This window comes from Hemitrygon akajei, chromosome 32, assembly GCF_048418815.1.
Source record: "Hemitrygon akajei chromosome 32, sHemAka1.3, whole genome shotgun sequence".
NCBI classification, from domain to species: domain Eukaryota; kingdom Metazoa; phylum Chordata; class Chondrichthyes; order Myliobatiformes; family Dasyatidae; genus Hemitrygon; species Hemitrygon akajei.
Window position 1 is genome coordinate 9,100,569 of NC_133155.1, and position 19,332 is coordinate 9,119,900.

Here is a 19,332-nt window from a genome sequence, read left to right on the forward strand (position 1 = left end):
GTAGTATGCAAGAAAATAAACGATTCCGATAAAATAATATGCACGAGATCCTGCAGATGCTTGAAATTCTGATGATGGATCTCAGTGATCTTTATTCCTCTCCATAGATGTTGCCTGACCTGTTGAGTTCCTCCAGCATTTTGTGTATTACTCCAATCAAGTGAGTGGATCTTAGGACAGATAATCAAAATTTTGCTAACAATAATTTTAATGACCTTCATAAAGGCCAGTGGAGAGTTTAACAGAGGGAGTTCTTGAGTTTAAGGATTAGCTGAAAGTAAAAATCTAAAATTCTTTTATCAATATACATTGTGAGTACCGAATATTTTTAATTGAGGAAAAACTCTGACTTGCGACTTACTTAGTTGTATTATATCAAGCTTACAAACATCCTGAGAATAAAACTTGTTGGACTATGGAGCACATTTTTGCAAAGATGGTGGCAGTGGTCTTCATGATGCCTAAATGGAGAAAATTTCTGTTGTTCTTTTCTGGATGTGGGACTTGCAAAGTGTCACATCATAGTAGTGAACATGTGGAAAGAGTTTAAAAATCTGGAAATGTCATGAGTTAGCCTTCTGAAGCATTGTGCAGGATCTCAAAATGTGTGAATATCTTCTAGGAAAGCCATAGCACATTCCAGAAATAGCAGAAATTGCAATAAAAAAATTCTTACAAACAATTAAAATCTCTGTTTTCCCCTTCTGCTTCAGGTAACTATTTTATTTGCTGATTTGCATGCTTATTTGGACAACATGAAAGCTCCTTGGGAGCTGCTTCAACTGAGAACGAGGTACTACGAACATATTATAAAAGCCATGCTGGAAAGTATAGGTGTACCAACAGAAAAACTCAAATTTGTGAAAGGGACCGATTTTCAGTTAAGCAGGTAAGGTATCAATATCTAAATGGGGAAAAGATTATTTTCATTTCATAGATTGAAAGTCTTTATTTTGTTTGGCTGTAACAAGTTAACTTCCCTCAACTTCACTTGCCCCATCATTGAAAAGTTCCCACAACCTATGGACTCTCTTTCAAGGGCTCTTCATCTGAAGTTCTCAATATTTATTGCTTTTTTTTTTGTGTTTGCACCTTGTTGTCTTTTGGGTTGGGGTTTTGGGGTTTGATGTTACAACTGCCGATTTCCATGTGGACGATCTGTTAGTTTTTTTGTGTGAGGGAGGGGGTGGGGGTGTTTTGGGTTAGCAAGTTTTGTTTCTTTTTCATGTGGGGAGTGGATGATGATTTTTTTTCTTTCAACACCCCCCATGATTTTTTGTATTTCACGGTTATCTGGAGAAGACAAATATCAAGAGTTGTATTGTACATGCATACTTTGACAATAAACTGAACCATTGAACCTTTTGTACATTGGTTGAATGCCCAGATTGGTGCAGTCTTTCATTGAGTTTATGATGGTTATTGTTCTGTAATGGATTATTGAGTTTACCCATAAGAAAACGAATCTCAGTGTTGTATATGGTGACTTGTGTGTACTTCGATGATAAATTTACTTTGAACTTTGAACAGTTTCTCTAACCAGCACGTGTCTGTGTTTTCAGGGAATACACTTTGGATGTCTACAAGTTGTCCTCTGTAGTGACCCAACATGATGCCAAAAAAGCTGGTGCGGAAGTAGTTAAACAAGTGGAACATCCTCTCCTCAGTGGTCTCCTGTATCCTGGGTTACAGGTAGGAAGGGGAAAGACTGATAACAAAGGGAATGTACATGGTGAGGAAAAGGGGCTCTGACACCTGTGATGATGTCCAAGAAGGATTCCTGACACGATATGTGGACCTGCTGACTAGAAGAGAGGTCAATCACAAACACAAAGTCTACAGATGCTGGAAATCCAAAGCAACACACACAAAGTGCTGGAACAATTCAGCAGGTCAGGCAGCACCTACAGAAAAGAATAAACAGTTGCCGTTTTGGGCCAAGAACCTTCTTCAGAACTGAGAAGGAAGAGGGAAGTTGCCAGAATAAGAAGTTGGTGGTGGGTGGAGAGGCTGACTGGAAGGTGATAGGTGAAGCCAGGTAGGTGGGAAAGGTAAGGGCTGGTGAAGAAGTAATCTGATAAGAGAGGAGAGTGGACAATGGCAGAAAGGGAAGGAGGAGGGCACCTGGGGGAAAGTAATAGGCTGTTGACAAGAAGGGAAAGGTCAGAACGGAGAATAAAGGAAAGGTTTATGCTGGATAGACGAGAAGCCATTCTGGATCTGCTACTAGGCAATGAACCTGGTCAAGTGACAGATCTCTTGGTGAGCATTTCGGAGACCGTGACTACAACTCCGTAATATTTGGACAAGGAAAGGAGCAGACAGTATAGAATAGTCTTTAATTGGGGAAGGGCAAATTAGGATTCTATTGGGCAGGAACTGGGGAGATACTGGGGATGTATGCGCAGTAAGCATAGAAAAAACTAAAGTGCTGGAACCTGTCGAGGTTAAGGAAAAGGATGTGTTGGAACTTTGGAACAACATTAGGCTAGATAACTCCTTGGGCTGGATGGGTATACCCCAGGTTATCAAGGGAAGAGATCGCTACGCAGTTGGCATTGATTTTTGTATCCTCACTGGCCACGGAAGTCGTAGTAGAAAATGGAGGGTGTCACATGTAATTCCTTTGTTCAGGAAAGGTAATAGGGATAATCCTGAGAATTATAGACCACTGAATCTTATATCAGTGGTGGGCAAACAATTGGACAGGACTGTTGAGCATTTGGAGAAGCTTAGTCTGATTAGAGGCAGAAAGTATGGTTTTGCGAGGGACTAGTTGATCCTCATGAGCCTGATTGATTTTTCCAGAAAGTGACAGAACAAATCAATGAAGGTAGAGTGATGGATGTGATATTTATGGATTTTAGTTTTCCACCCACAGTTCAAAGGCATACCGGTTGGTAGGTTAATTAGTCGTTGTAAATTGTTCTGTGATTAGGCTAGGATTAAATTGGGGGATTGCTGAGTGTCATGGCTCAAAGGGCCTATTCCACACTGCATCTCAATGAATAAATAAAGGTTGGCAGAACATTGTGGCCAAAGGGCCTGTACTGTTCTATATTCTTTGAGCATGAAGCAGATTGAGAATGCATGCTTGCATGCACGATATATGTATTATTTTAGTGAGCCCCATCATAGCAGTCAAATTTAAATTCCTATCCATATCACAGCTGAAATTTATTAAAGTAGGGGATATCTTTTCTCTTAAATCTTTGTTGTCAATAGATTGACAGGAATTTCCATTTCTCATATGTAAATTCGTGGGTAATTAACCAGGTGTTCAAATGATGTCTGAAATATTACTTATTCATTTTTGATTTTTTTTCAGTCATTCATTTATATTTTAATAAAATCACAACCTTTTGTAGCCTGTTCAAAACCATAGGGCTGGGTTTCGGTGACATCATCATCGAGAATGGCAGTTTAAGTCACTAGCTCCTCCGGAAAAACGCGTATTAAGCCCCGTTAACCCATCAAATATAGTATTTTTCAAAAGAATTTGAACTGATAAGAGGGGCAAGAATGGGGAAAAAGAATGGAAATAAAAAAAGCGACACTGGAGCCTGCAGCTGAGAGGAGTGCAGCGAGCGGCTCTCCTACCCGAACGCGTGCTAGCGAGACGGACACTGGGCCTTGTTCAGGCAAAGTGGCAAATATGATCGAAATTTTGAAAGAGATAAGGGAGTTCCAGAAAGATATAAAACAGCAGCTACATGATATTAAGTCAGAGCTCACCAACATCAATCAAAAAGTAGCGGTGGCAGAGACTCGAATTGTGAAGGTGGAAGATCGAGTTCAAAACGTGGAACAGATACTAAGTAAGACAATAAAAATATTAAATCAACAAGAAGATAAACTGCTTGACCTGGAGGGAAGAATATGGTGGAAAAATAACAGAATTTACAATGTTCCCGAAGGAGCGGAGGGCTTGTGATAATGAGCATAGAGAACTAAAGAGAATGGACTTCACTAATTTGTTTTTCTCCTCATATAAATCAGGACATAGGAGAGGAGTTGCTATTCTTATCTCAAGTAAGCTAAATTTTGAAAAAGCATTCAAAATGGGAGATAAAGAGGGCAGATACATTCTGGTAAGGGGGAATATAGATGGAAATTCAGTTACTCTATTGAATATATATGCACCCCCAGGAAGTGATATTGGTTTCTTTCAGAAAATTACTGATATTATGGTAGTGGAAACAGAAGGTCTCCTGATATGTGGGGGAGACTTAAATTTACAGTTACAACCAAACTTAGACTCTTCCAATAGAAAAACCTATGAAACAAAATCCTTACATAAGAAAGTTAATACACTTTTTGAGGATGTTGGTCTAATTGATATATGGAGGGACCTTTTCCCCGACAGAAGGGATTACACATTATTCTGCTCCCCATTCTGTATATGCAAGAATAGACTATTTCATAACATTTGGAAAAGACAAAGACAAAATAAACACCTGTGGAATTGGGACAATAGATGTAAGTGACCATGCACCTATATATTTATCTGTTGAATAGTATCCAAAGAATACTATTTGGAAACTAAATTCAAGTCTACTCAATGATCCATACTTTAAGGAACAAATTAAAAAAGAAATTGGCCTCTACTCAGAATTTAATGATAATGGAGAGGTTTCACCTCCCATTTTATGGGATACTCTGAAGGCTGTCTTAAGAGGGAAAATTATAACAATATCTTCATACAAGAAAAAAATAAGGAATAAAACATTAGAGGAATTACAAAATAGGCTGAAGGAACTAGAGAAAAAACACAAATTGAATTTGGCACAGGATACATTAGGGGAAATTTAAAGAATTAGGAATGAAATTAATAGTTTGGCTACACAAGAAATCAGGAAAAATTTAATGTTTCTGAAACAGAGACATTATGAAAGTGGATCAAAGTCTATGAAAATACTGGTGTGGAAACTGAAAAAAAGAGATAGCAGAAAATACAATTCATAGAATTAGGGACCCAAGAACGAAAATGATAAAAAAAATAAGCTAAGTGAAATTCAAGAAGCTTTTGAAGTGTTTTACAAAACTCTATATTCCAAAGTTCCAGGGGGAAGCATAACCCAAATTACCACCTTCTTGAATTCTCTAGAGTTACCCACTTTAAGTGAAGAACAAAATAGAATGATGACTGCTGACATAACTGAAATTGAGTTAAAAGCTGCAATTAGTGGTGTTATGTACCCTGTAACTGGGTGTCTGACCAGCAGAGAAAGAAGAATCCATTGGAGTCTGGTGGTACCAATCTAAAGGTGTTGATTGGTAAACTACACAATACAATATCAAAAATGCAAATATACATATAAAACAAGTTAGCAGTAATAAACCTAAAAGTGTAGGAACAATAATAATAATAAACAAGCTCCATTGATGTCTAGGGGTAAATGAATTGTCATAGGAAAGTATAGAGTTCAGTTCATAAATGCTGAAGTAGTTATGGTTGTCGTATTGAAATCGTTGGAGAGAGAGAGAGCGAGCGAGATGTAACAGCAACTGCTGCGGCAGGCAAACCTTTTGTTGCGTTCTTAATCCGTCATGTCGTTGTGGTCATTCAGTTATGACCCCTCTGGTCTTCAGCTAGACCGTTCTTCTGTGGTGGACTCATCACTCTGGCATGAGTGGACACACAAGTCCCCACCGGCCCTGCTGTAACACTGAGTTTTACTGACCGATCTCCTGGTTCGGTCTCCGAAGCCCCCCACCTTTCTGTGGGTTCCCAACACTCAGCCAGTGTCCACTAGTGTGTCTGAAGGGTGTCTCTCCAGATCTGTCTTTTATCCCCACTCACGGGGTCTCAGCTATCCATCAACTCTGAATGACCGTGTCCATCAAATCGGGCCACTCCTGCTGTCTCCTGAGGAATGTTAATGAGCAAAGTAGTAGAAGGTAAATAATCCAGGAAGAGTCATAATACAGTAAATCAACAGTCTCTCTCCCTCTCTTATCTGTAGCAGATGTTCTTGCCTGGGCTTTATAACCATATAACAATAACCATATAACAATCACAGCACGGAAACAGGCCATCTTGGCCCTCCTAGTCCGTGCCGAACACTTAATCTCACCTAGTCCCACCTACCCGCACGCAGCCCATAACCCTCCACTCCTTTCCTGTCCATATACCTATCCAATTTTACCTTAAATGACAAGTTATCTCTCTCTCTCTCTCTCTCTCTCTCAATAGCAGCAATAGTTCGTAGTTCTCGGGGGGGGGGTGGAAATGGTTAACTCTGCACCCCATTGTCCATCAGGTCTGTCCATCACTCATAACGGTAGGCTTAAATTAAGCAAGTCACCAGGATCAGATGGGTATATGGCAGAGTGGTACAAAGAATTTAAAAATGAATTAATTCCTGTTTTACTCCCCACACTGAACTGGGCTCTTAAAAAAAAAAGCACAAATGCCACCCAGTTGGAAGGAAGTGATAATCTCAGCTATACCGAAAGAAGGCAAGGATAAAATGGAATGCGGGTCATTTAAACCAATATCTGTTCTTAATGTAGATTATAGGTTATTTACCTCCATCATGGCCAAACGATTAAAGGAGTTTCTACCCATACTGATATGTAACGATCAGACAGGTTTTATACAACAATGCCAAACACAAGACAATATACGAAGGACGCTTCACATTATGGATCATATACAAAAAAATAAAATCAAAGCAATAATGATAAACGTGGATGCTGAAAAGACATTTGAGTCGGTTAATTGGAATTTTCTTTACAAAGTTTTACATAGATTTGGTTTCCAAGACACAATTATTAAAATTATCCAGATACTATATGACAACCCTACTGCTAGGATTAAAATCAATGGATATTTATCAAATAGTCTTACCCTAGAAAGGGGCACAAGACAGGGTTATGCATGGTGTTAAGTATCCCGTAACTGGATCACTTACCAGCAAAGATAGAGAGGTCCGCTGAAGTCTGATGGTACCATTTTCAACGTTTTTATTTATAAAGGAGTACAAAAGTAAGGTTAATACAAACATTCAGATACCATAAGTCGTCAATACTCAATCTAAAGTGCAGGTATAGTAATAACCAATAAGAAATAAACTCTATCGTTGTCTAGGGGTTAAACGATTGTCCGCTGTATATCTGAAAGTCTCTTGCGGTCACTGCAGTTTCACCAGCTGCCATCTTTGGTGGTGTCGCGTTGGTGCACTTTTGTTAGAGAGAGATTGAATGAAACAGTTACCCGCCGGGTTTTTCCAACCTTTAGGAGTTCGATTCCGTCTTCTGTCTCGTTGGGGAATGGACGCTCGCTGGTGGCCTCCCCTGTAGCTAAGCCGTTCTCTCGTGGTGAGGTTGCCAATCCCAGGCAAGGAAAAGACGCACACGAACCCCACCACCGGCTGTCGTTATTAAAACGCTGTCGCAGAATTTCTAGCGTGTCTTCTGGTGTGTCTGGGGGGCCGTCTTTACAACCCCTCTTTTATCTGAACTCACGGGGTCTCAGATGTCAATCAGGTTGGGATGATGCAATCTCTCTCCATCTCTCCACCCACGTTGCCCTGAGGGTATACACGTAGTACAGGTCCCAATTCACAAAGGTGTCTCCACGAGACAATGACCACCGGCGCCAGCTTGGCCTCGCCGTGAAACGAGGGACACCGCACGTATCTCTCTCTTCTCTTGGGTCATTGACCCCCCCCCCCCCCCCCCTTCACTAGGGCTCTGGTGATTCTCACAATGGAGGGGGCTGGGATCATAACAATGGTCACCGCTACTCTTTGCATTATGTCTGGAACCATTAGCTCAATACATCAGACAAAATGTAGATATCAGGGGAATTACTATTAAAGGGACAGAGCATAAATTGGCTTGTTGCGCAGATGACATTTTGATCTATCTAGGGCAACCAACATACTCTTTACCTAAGTTGATGCAATCCTTTGAACAATAGGGTCAATTATCAGGATACAAGATCAACATAGATAAAACCCAATTACTTTCATATTACTATAACCCACCAAGAGAAACTGAAAGTAGATATCTCTGGGAGTGGCAAACAGAGTCTTTCAAATATTTGGGCATCATTATGCCAAAAGATTTGGCAAAATTATCAGAATGTAATTATCAGCCTTTATTCAAGATTCAAAAACTTTATTGTCATTCTAACCATACATCAGCTCTACAGGGCTGAATGAGACAGCATTTCCCAGGAGCAGTGCAATCATAACATAACAAATGCAACAGTAAATAATAAACATAACAAACACAACAGCCACATGTCAGTTAAAAACAAGTTATAAGTGTCCAGTGCAAGTTAAAAGTGTCCAAAGCAGAGTCAGGTAGAGCAGCTATTTAGCAGTCTGACTGCCTGTGGGAGGAAGCTGTTTAGTAGCCTTGTGGTTTTAGTTTTGATGCTCCTGTAATGTTTGCCTGATGGCAGAAGAACAAACAGTTCATGGAGAGGGTGTGAGGGGTCTTTAATGATGTACCGTGTCTTCTGGAGGCATCGACTCTGAAAGAGGTCTTGGACAGTAGGTAGGGAGACCCCAATAACCTTCTCTGCTCCCCTAACCACCCTCTGCAAGGCTTTTTTGTCGGCAGCACTGCAGCTGGAGTACCAGGTTGTGATGCAAAAGGTCAGCACACTCTTAACCACTCCTCTGTAGAATGTAGTTAAGATGTTAGTGGGGAGTGATGCCTGTTTAAGCTTCCTCAGAAAGTGCAATCTCTGCTGGGCTCGTTTCACAATCCCAGTGGTGTTCCTAAGGTTTTTAGATTTTTTTTTATATAAAAAAATAAGGAAGATATGGCAAGATGGAACATGATTCCTTTTTTCAGTCTCCGGCTCAAGGATTGAGTCTATTAAAATGAATATACTGCCCAGACTGTTATATCTCTTTCAGACCCTACCAATAGAGATTAATCAAAATCAATTCAATGAATGGAACAAGATGTTATCAAGGTATATTTGGCAGGGTAAAAGGCCTAGAGTTTGTCTCAAAACTTTGCAATTAGCAAAGGAAAAGGGGGGATGGGGCCTACCTTCTCTTAGAGATTATTATTTTGCAGCACAGCTTAAAAACATTGACAAGCGGGTACTTCCCATCCCCAAACAAGCAATTTTGGCTGATAACAACCTGCAAAGGTACATCAATACTATTGATAACCCATGGGTGAAATTGACTCTTAAAATATGGAAAACAACTATAAAAGAATATAATCTAGAGGGAGATATGACTCGGATTTTACACCAAATAAATTGGATGCTAGGTTTAAGGACTGGACAGCTAAAGGAATAACAGTTCTTTGCAACATAATGAAAGAAGGAACACTGTTCAGTTTTGAAATGCTTAAAGAGAAACACTTACTAGAAAAACAAGGTTTTTATCGGTATATACAGATGTGACAATATGTTAATAAGACGCTTATTGTAACAAAGGCAAGTACATGCTTGATAGAGCTATTTATAAAAGCGTATAATTCAGATAACGGTAGTAGAATCATTTCAAGCATGTATAAGGAGTTGTCAAATCTTAAAACTCATTGGACTTCATACATTAAAGTAAAATGGGAGAAGGAAGGAGGGATAATTATATCTGAGGAAGAATGGATAATAATATGGAGGTATCAATGGAAGTGTACCAGTTCACAGAAATGGAGGGAATTTGGATGGAAAAATTTAATAAGATATTTTATTACACCCTCTCAGAAATCCCATTATGATAGTAACCTCCCTGTTTGCTGGAGAAATTGTGGAAATCAAAATGCAAATCATATCATATTTTTTGGGACTGCCCTGTTATCAAAGACTATTGGAGGGTGATACACAATGCCTTACAAGACATCTTTAAATGTGAAATACCCTTAGAGAGTAAGACCCTATATTTTGGATATATACCTCAAGAATGGTTGAAAAGAGATAAATATTTAATGAATATTCTGTTGGTGGCTGGTGGTAAGACTCTTACCAGGAAATGGATATCACAGGAGAGCCCAACTTTAAATGCATGGATGGAAATTACAATGGACATTTACAAAATGGAGAAGATAACAGCATCTGTTAATCATAAGCTGGAACAATTTGATTCATACTGGGGAAAAATGGTTTAACTACATAATGCCTCATAGGCCTGATTTTATTCTCACAAATCAATGAGTCTGTTGTTTTTAAAAAAAAATCACTCCCTACTTGTACATAGTTCTTTCCTTTTGCTTGTTTTTTTCTTTCCACTCTTTTCTATGTGTATACCTCAGATAAATACTATGTGGAGATTTGTGATATATATGATATATGTGTACAATGTCTGAAATACATCTTATGGAAATGTTTGATGATGAACTTCAATAAAAAAAATTACAAAAAAAAACCCATAGGGCCCTAGGTTAAAATAAACCTGTGATGCCAGCCCTGTTCAAATGTTGAAATGATCTTGTGTGGCAAGTAATTCATTTTATTAACAGCTTTCTTTGTTTTCAAAGCTTCAATATTTTCATTAATTGAAAACTTTAAAAGTTTTATTTTATTTTAATCCCAAGTGTTAACATTGTTTTTTTAAAAATATTTTCTCACTCCTTTTAGGCCCTAGATGAAGAGTATTTGAAGGTTGATGCACAGTTTGGTGGGATTGATCAGAGGAAAATATTCACCTTTGCAGAAAAGGTACTTCTGTTATCAAAATATTTACAGTTATTTGAAATATTAAGCAGTTGGAGTATTGAATGTCTAACTGTGCTTGTCATATTGTTGTCATGTCTTATGAGGAAAGGTTGAGCGAGTAGGTTGGATGTGAAATTTATTAAGGCACATTAATGTAGTGGTTACTTTACAATACCAGCAACCTGGGTTCAATTCCCACCCACTGCCTGTACGTTCTTCCCATGACTGCGTGGGTTTCCTCCAGGTGCTTAGATTTCCTCACACAGGCCAAAGATGTACTGGTTGGTAGATTAGTTGGTCATTGCAAATTGTCCTGTGATTAGGCTAGGATTAAATCCAGGGTTGCTGGCTGCTGTGGCTGGAAGAGCTTACCACAGAAACCACAGGGAGAACGTACAAACTCCTTACTCTGCGCTGTATCTCAATAAATAACTTGGATAATACACAAAATCTGTAGATGCTGGAAATTCAAACAAAACACACAAAATGCTGGTGGAACACAGCATGCCAGGCAGCATCTATAAGGAGAAGCACTGTCAACGTTTCGGGCCGAGACCCTTCGTCAGGACTAACCGAAAGGAAAGATAGTAAGAGATTTGAAAGTAGTGGGGGGAGGGGGAAATGCGAAATGATAGGAGAAGACCAGAGGGGGTGGGATGAAGCTAAGAACTGGAAAGGTGATTGGTGAAAGTGATACAGAGCTGGAGAAGGGAAAGGATCATGGGACGGGAGGCCTAGGGAGAAAGAAAGGGGGAGGGGGGAGCACCAGAGGGAGATGGAGAACAGGCAAACAACTAAATATGTCAGGGATGGGGTAAGAAGGGGAGGAGGGGCATTAACGGAAGTTAGAGAAGTCAATGTTCATGCCATCAGGTTGGAGGCTACCCAGCTGGTATATGAGGTGTTGTTCCTCCAACCTGAGTTTGGATTCACCTTGACAATAGAGGAGGCCGTGGATAGACATATCAGAATGGGAATGGGACGTGGAATTAAAATGTGTGGCCACTGGGAGATCCTGCTTTTTCTAGTGGACCGAGTGTAGGTGTTCAGTGAAACGGTCTCCCAGTCTGCGTTGGGTCTCACCAATATGTAAAAGGCCACACCGGGAGCACCGGACGCAGTATACCACACCAGCCGACTCACAGGTGAAGTGTCGCCTCACCTGGAAGGACTGTCTGGGGCCCTGAATGGTGGTGAGGGAGGAAGTGTAAGGGCAGGTGTAGCACTTGTTCCGTTTACAAGGATAGGTGCCAGGAGGGAGATCAGTGGGAAGGGACAGAGGGGACGAGTGGACAAGGGAGTCGCATAGGGAGCGATCCCTGTGAAAAGCAGAAAGGGGGAGAGGGAAAAATGTGTTTGGTAGTGGGATCCCGTTGGAGGTGGTGGAAGTTACGGAGAATTATACGTTGGACCTGGAGGCTGGTGGGGTGGTAGGTAAGGAGAAGGGGAACCCTATCCCGAGTGGGGTGGTGGGTGGATGGGGTGAGGGCAGATGTGCGGGAAATGGGAGAGATGCGTTTGAGAGCAGAGTTGATGGTGGACGAAGGGAAGACCTTTTGTTTAAAAAAGGAAGACATCTCCTTCGTCCTGGAATGAAAAGCCTCATCCTGAGAGCAGATGCGGCGGAGACGGAGGAATTGTAAGAAGGGGATAGCATTTTTGCAAGAGACAGGGTGGGAAGAGGAATAGTCCAGGTAGCTGTGAGAGTCTGTAGGCTTATAGTAAATATCAGTAGATAGGCCGTCTCCTGAGATGGAGACAGAAAGATCAAGAAAGGGGAGGGAGGTGTCGGAAATGGACGAGGTAAATTTGAGGGCAGGGTGAAAGTTGGAGGCAAAGTTAATGAAGTCGACGAGCTCAGCATGCGTGTAGGAGGCAGCGCCAATGCAGTCGTCGATGTAGCGAAGGAAAAGAGGGGGATGGGATACCGGTATAGACTTGGAACATGGACTGTTCCACAAAGCCAACAAAAAGGCAGGCATAACTGGGACCCATACGGGTGCCCATGGCTACACCCTTGGTTTGGAGGAAGTGGGAGGAGCCAAAGGAGAAATTATTGAGAGTAAGAACTAATTCCGCTAGACAGAGGAGAGTGGTGGTAGAGGGGAATTGGTTAGGTCTGGAATCCAAAAAAAAGTGAAGAGCTTCGAGACCATCTCGGTGGGGGATGGAGGTATATAGGGACTGGACGTCCATGGTGAAAATAAGACGGTGGGGGCCAGGGAGCTTAAAATCATTAAAAAATTCAAAGCATGAGAAGTGTCACGAACATAGGTGGGAAGAGATTGAACAAGGGGGGATAAGACAGTGTCAAGGTATGCAGAAATGAGTTCAGTGGGGCAGGAGCAAGCTGAGACAATAGGTCTACCTGGACAGGGAGGTTTGTGGATCTTGGGTAGGAGGTAGAAACGGGAAATGCGGGGTGTGGGAACTATGAGGTTGGTGGCAGTGGATGGGAGATCCCCAGAGCTGATAAGGTTGGTGATGGTATAGGAGACAATGGCCTGGTGCTCCTTAGTGGGGTCATGATCAAGGGGTAAATAAGAGGAGGTATCAGAGAGTTGTCGCTGTGCCTCGGCCAGGTAGAGGTCAGTACGCCAGACAACAACAGCTCCCCCCTTATCAGCAGGTTTTATAGTGAGGTTGGGATTGGTGCGGAGGGAGCGGAGAGCAGAGCGTTCGGAAGGAGTGAGGTTGGAATTGGAACAGGGTGTGGTGAAGTCAAGACGGTTGATGTCCCGTTGGCAATTAGCAATAAAGAGATCCAGAGCAGGCAGAAGACCAGAGCGGGGTGTCCATGAAGAGGAGGAGGGTTGAAGACAGGAGAAAGGGTCATCGGTGGGGGTAGGAGAGTCCTTGTCAAAGAAGTAAGCTCGGAGATGGAGCCGGCAGAAGAAAAGTTCAGCATCTCTTTCTTGGAGAATAATTTGGTTTGCAAAGGTGTAAGAGCAGATCCAATGATCTACTTAGAACTGGCAAAGACGAGAATGTCCTCTTGCGCCAGAACAACTCTGTAAATATTAGGTTGCAAAAGCACATCCCAGAATTCAACTTCCACTTTAAAAGTTAGAATTATTTACAGAATGATATTTGGGGGGTGTCCTTTCACAGGAGCATTGCAAATTTTGTGTTGCAGTACTGTTGATTTTCAGCTGAGTTCAACAGGAAATTTTTGTATCTACTTTATTGGAAAAGTATGCATTTTTTTGTTCAGTTACATTAAGAATATCTTGTCATAGAAATCTGAATTTATAATCTAGGTTATTTCTCTAGTTCAAGATTTAGAGGGATGGGATTTGCTGCACCATCTGCAGCTGGCATCTCTCGTATAGGATGTTAAACCAGGATCCCACAATAAAACCTAAAAACAATGGGTGATTCTTGGTGCCCTGATAAAGCTTTGTCCTCAATAAACTCCAACTAACATAATATTGCTGTTTTTTGGAAACTTGATATATGTAAACTGATGACTGTGTTTCCAATGTTACAAGCATAATACCTCAGTTATTTTACTTGATCTAAAGTAATTTGTAATGCTCTGTGCTTTATGAGACCAAGTGTCTGTTGGTCTTGCCAGAACTAGCATTCAATGTTATGAGTAATGCAGCTGGAGATGTCTGGATAGGTTATTAATTGCATATATTTTAAATCTTTAGAAATATTAATATCTTCTTGGAAAATGCAATTTTAAAGATTCATTTAAAACACTGAATATTCCCTCCCTATGTTATTGCTTCAAGATGCTGCTGCTTCAGTTGCTTCAAAGACCAAGCAAATGATGATAAAAATGTAAAATTTAAATAACTTAATTCAATGCACAGTAGTTGTTGATTTATAGAATGTAATGTCTAAAATGTAACAACTTCTTTCTCTTTGCATTTTCCTTGTACTTTTGAGACTATCCATTGGCTTAGTTTTTGATCACATTGTTAAACATGGAATTACTATATGATACCCTATGCTATTAATGTTGATATCTTGCTAGATCTGAATGACAACTCTTTAGATTACATAACTTCATTGATCATCTAAATCTAGAGTTACCACTTTATAAAATTTAACAGGATTAAACATAACTCGTAAGTAATCTATTAGTAATCTTCAGAGATACTGTGACGATAAAGCTTTCTAAACAATGTTGTCAGGATGATGCAAATGTTTTTTAAGATTATCAGTCCTCCTCTCAGTTCAGGTGGACACCAACTTTTGGTTGCAGAATGCTAAAATCTTCAAGCAGTGTCTGGATGTATTTAACTCTTAATTGTTCTTTCTGCAGTACCTTCCAGCTCTTGGGTATTCCAAGCGTATTCATTTAATGAACCCTATGGTCCCAGGTCTGACTGGAGGGAAAATGAGCTCCTCAGAAGAGGTATTGACTCTTGATTTCAATTTCTATTGTTCTGGATAATTTTACTAATTGAGAAACAAAATTGTAAATGCCCATGGCTTGTTATAAATCATAACTAGATCGTCATCCAAAAATAAGAATAAAATTCAACAAGAAAGGGAAAGTAATGGCTCCGAGGTGATACAGGCTAATGATATCGTATCTAATGGGGATCATGTTCTCTAGGTGTCACCCTGATGTGTTTGGGGAATGGGATTAATGTGTTCACTCCAAACTGCATCATAAGCCTGAAGGATTCAATGGCTTCCATCTATGTCAGGAGAGAGTAGGAAAGACAGTGATGTTTAACTTTATTTATTTATTAAAATACAACATGGAATTGGCCCTACAAGCCATGCCGCCCAGCAACCCCCGATTTAACCCTAGCTTAATTACAGGTCAATTACAGTGACCAATTAACCTACCAACCAGTAGGCCTTTGGGCCGTGGAAGAAACCGGAGCATCAGGAGCAAACCCAGGCAGTCACAAGGAGAACAAACAAACTCCTTACAGGCAGTGGCAGGAATTGAACCCAGGTCACTTGTACTGTAAACCGTTGTGCTAACCACTATGCTACCATGCCACTCAAATTGCCCTTAATGCTTAGAAAATGGATGTTGTGGTATGAATATCTGCTAATGTCTTGATTCTTAGAAAAAAATTCCTAGGATCTCACAAGATAGAAACCATTGAATGGGTAATCAGTCTATATACTGTTAAGCCAGAATTTGATTCTGTAACAAGTCAGAAATGTAACAGAAATTTTAGAAGAAGATAGTGGTGTTATCATATTTGTATACGAAAAGTAAAGCAAAAGACACAAAATACTGAATGTAATTGCTTTGGTAGTCTCTTTGATAATGCAGTAAATGTTGCTTTTAGGAATCCAAAATTGATCTGCTTGACAACAGGGAAGATGTAAAAAAGAAGTTAAAAAAGGCGTTCTGTGAACCTGGCAATGTGGAGAACAATGGTGTTTTGTCCTTTGTGAGTCATGTCTTGTTTCCATTGTATGGAGGTGAGAATAAGTTATACTTCTGTTTCTGGCCAAAGATGATCACTGCCCTGTACTTGCAGAACTGAATGCTATTTTCACAGTCACTTTATCTGATTGGTTAAGGATTGGTCCAGATTGAACGATAATAGAGATTGTGCCATTTCCACTTTGCATGGGCAGTGAATTTGCCATGCAGAATGCCATTGGCGTTACCTAGCAAATGCCAGCCTTGTACAACAAATTGAGTCAAGCCATTTGCCAAACATTTCCAAAGAAAATATATCAATTAAAAGATCAAAAGGTTTAAAATGTTGATTAGAGTAGGATTGAGGGTTGAGATTAAGGATTAAAGATTTTAAAGATCGAAACATACAGTGAAATGTGTCATTTGTGTCAACAACCAGAACAGTCTGAGGGCAAGCAGCAATTGTCACCATGCTTCCGGTGCCAAAATGGCATGCCAATATCTTACTAACCCTAACTTGTATGTCTTTGGAATGTGGGAGGAATGGGAGCACCTGGAGGGAACCCACATTGAACGTATAAACTTCATACAGCCAGCATTGGGAATTGAACCCCAGTCAAGGGCACTGGAATGGGTTGTGCTAACAGCTATGCAACCATGCCACCTGAGAGCTTTAGGAAGCAAAATATTTAACTGGGAAGTCATGAGGAGAAATTAAATGTAAGAGTAACCAATGAAGGAAATTTGAGAAAGTATTGTACGGGCTATGGGGCATGCAGAGGGAGGTGAAATTGTGAAGAGTAATGATGTTGGCAGCATTAAATATTCTATGTAGTTTTTCTGGAAAAGATTCAAATGTGTGGAGTGTATAAGACCTTATGGCACAAGGGCAGAATTAGGCCAATTGGCCCATCGAGTCTGCTCTGCCATTTTATCATGGTTGATTTACTATCCCTCTCAACTACATTCTCTTGCCTTTGCCCTGTAACCTTTGATGCTCTGACTAACCAAGAACCTATCAACCTCTGCTTTAAATACACTCGATGACTTGGCCTCCACAGCTCTCTCTGGCAGCCAGATTTTTAGTCTCCCTCTTATATGCTGATTTGGCCTATGGCAGTAGTGCCGTTAGCAAACTTGAATATAGCATTGGTGCTGCACTTAGCCACACAGTCATAACTGTAAAGCAAGCAGAGCAGGAGACTAAGCATACCTGTGCTGATGCAGATCATGGTGAAGATGTTACTGCCTATCCGAACCAGTTGGGGTCTGCAAGTGATCCAATTGCACAAGCTGGTATTGAAGCCAAGGTCTTGAAGCTTATTGTTTAGTTTTGAGGGGATGATAGCATTGAATGTTGAACTGTAGTTGATAAAGAGCATCCTAATATCTTTGCTTTCCAGGGGTGATTGGAAAGCCAATGAAATGGCATCTGCTGTGGACCTGTTGTGGTGGTTAGCAAATTGGAGTGGATCCAAGTCACATCTCATTCAGGAGTTAAAAGGTTTCATTACCAACCTCTCAAAACATAACAGTGGACAATAGTTATTGAGGCTGGTTACCATGTTCTTCTTAGGCACTGGTAAAATTGAAGCCTGCTTGAAGCAGGTGAGTATCTCAGACTGCTGAAGTGAGAGGTTAAAGATATCGGTGAACATTCCAGCCAGTTGATTAGTATAGGTCTTTTGTACTTGGACAGGTCCGTCATCTGGGCAGAATAATTTCTGTGGGTTCACCATCCTGGAGGATGTTCTCATGTCGGCTTCAGACCGAAATCACAGGGTCACTGAAGGGTTGTGGGAGTTCATGGAGATTCCTCCATGTTTTTATGGTCAAAGTGAGCATAAGAGGCATTGAACTCATCTGAAAGCGAAACCTTGTTACCTATATCGCTTGGTTTCACTTTGTAAGAGGTGATAGCATTCAAGCCCAGCCACAGCTATTGAGCATCCTTCAATGATTGAAGTTTAGTCTGGAATTGCCACTCTACCTGTGAGATGGCTTTCTGGATATCATACATGACCTCTTGTATCTTGGTCACCAGACCTGAGTGCCACTGATCTGGCCCTCAGCAGATTGCAGATTTCATGGTTCATCCAGGGCTTCTGAATGGGGAAGCCTGAATGATTTAGTGGGCGATACACTAGTTCACGATTGTTCTTATGAAGTCCATGATGCCCGTGGTGTGTTCTTTCCGGTTCACTGACTTGAAGCAATCCTGTCACTGCCTCCCACAAAGACCTCTTTGTTGTTCTTAGAGCTAAAGAGCCTTGTCTTTAGCCTCTATCTGCGTGCAGGTAGGAGAAGGGCAGCCAAGTGATCAGATTTCCCAAGATGTGGTCTGGGCATGGAACGTTGGGTATTCCTTATCGTAGTATAGCAGTGGTCTTGTGTGTTGGGATGTCTGGTGGTGTAGATTATATGCTGATAGTTATTGGGCAGAGATTTCTTCAAACAAGCCTGATTTAAGTCCCTTGACTATGATTTGAAATGTGTCAGGGTGGACTATTTTTTGTTTGTTGATGGCAAGATGCATTCATGTCTGATTACAGTCGGCCATTTGCGGTAACGATCAGGGAGAACTTCCTTGTTAAATAGAACAGTTGGCACTTAATTATGAGATGTTTCAGGTTGGAGGAACTAGAGTATGACACATCCCCCTGTGGTACGAGCACCACAGCGAGTTTATCATGAAAGACACACTCCTATCTTTTGCCTTTTCTGAATCTGCAGTTCAGTCCAAGTTGTGAATTGGTGAAGCCTTCAGGTTTGATTGCTGAATCTGGTATGTTCAAAATAGGTCCCCTTTTTTCCATCTCTTGGCTTTTGCCAATCTTCTGTTGATGCTCGTATCTTTCCTGTAATTTTATCTTATTAAGTAGCTTCGTGTGTGGTACCATGTCAGAGACCTTCTGAAAATCTAAGTAAACAACATCCACTGACTCTGTCTATATATACTGCATGTTATTTCCTCTGTTTGTCAGACAAGATTTTCCCTTAAGGAAACCATGCTGATTTTGGCCTACTTTATCATGTACCTCCAAGTAGCACGAAACTTCATTCTTAATGGATTCCCACTTCTTCCTAACCATTGAAGTCAGGCTATCTTGCCTATAATTTATTTTCTTCTGCCTCCCGCCCTCCCTTTCAAAGAGTGGAGTGACATTTGCAGTTTTCCAGTCCTCTGGAACCATTCCAGAATCTCATGATACTTGAAAGATCATTACTAATGCACCCACAATCTCTTCAGCTATGTCTTTCAGAACCCTGGGGTATTGTCCATCTGGTCCAAGTGATCTCCTTAGTAACGGCAACTACACTCACTTCTGCCTCTCTGACACAGTCGAAT

General features: G+C 40.8%; 1 pseudogene; it reads left to right on the forward strand.

Moving 5' to 3' along the window:
* Positions 1–19,332, forward strand: part of LOC140719662 (tyrosine--tRNA ligase, cytoplasmic-like) — a 48,591-nt pseudogene that overhangs the window by 11,794 nt on the left and 17,465 nt on the right.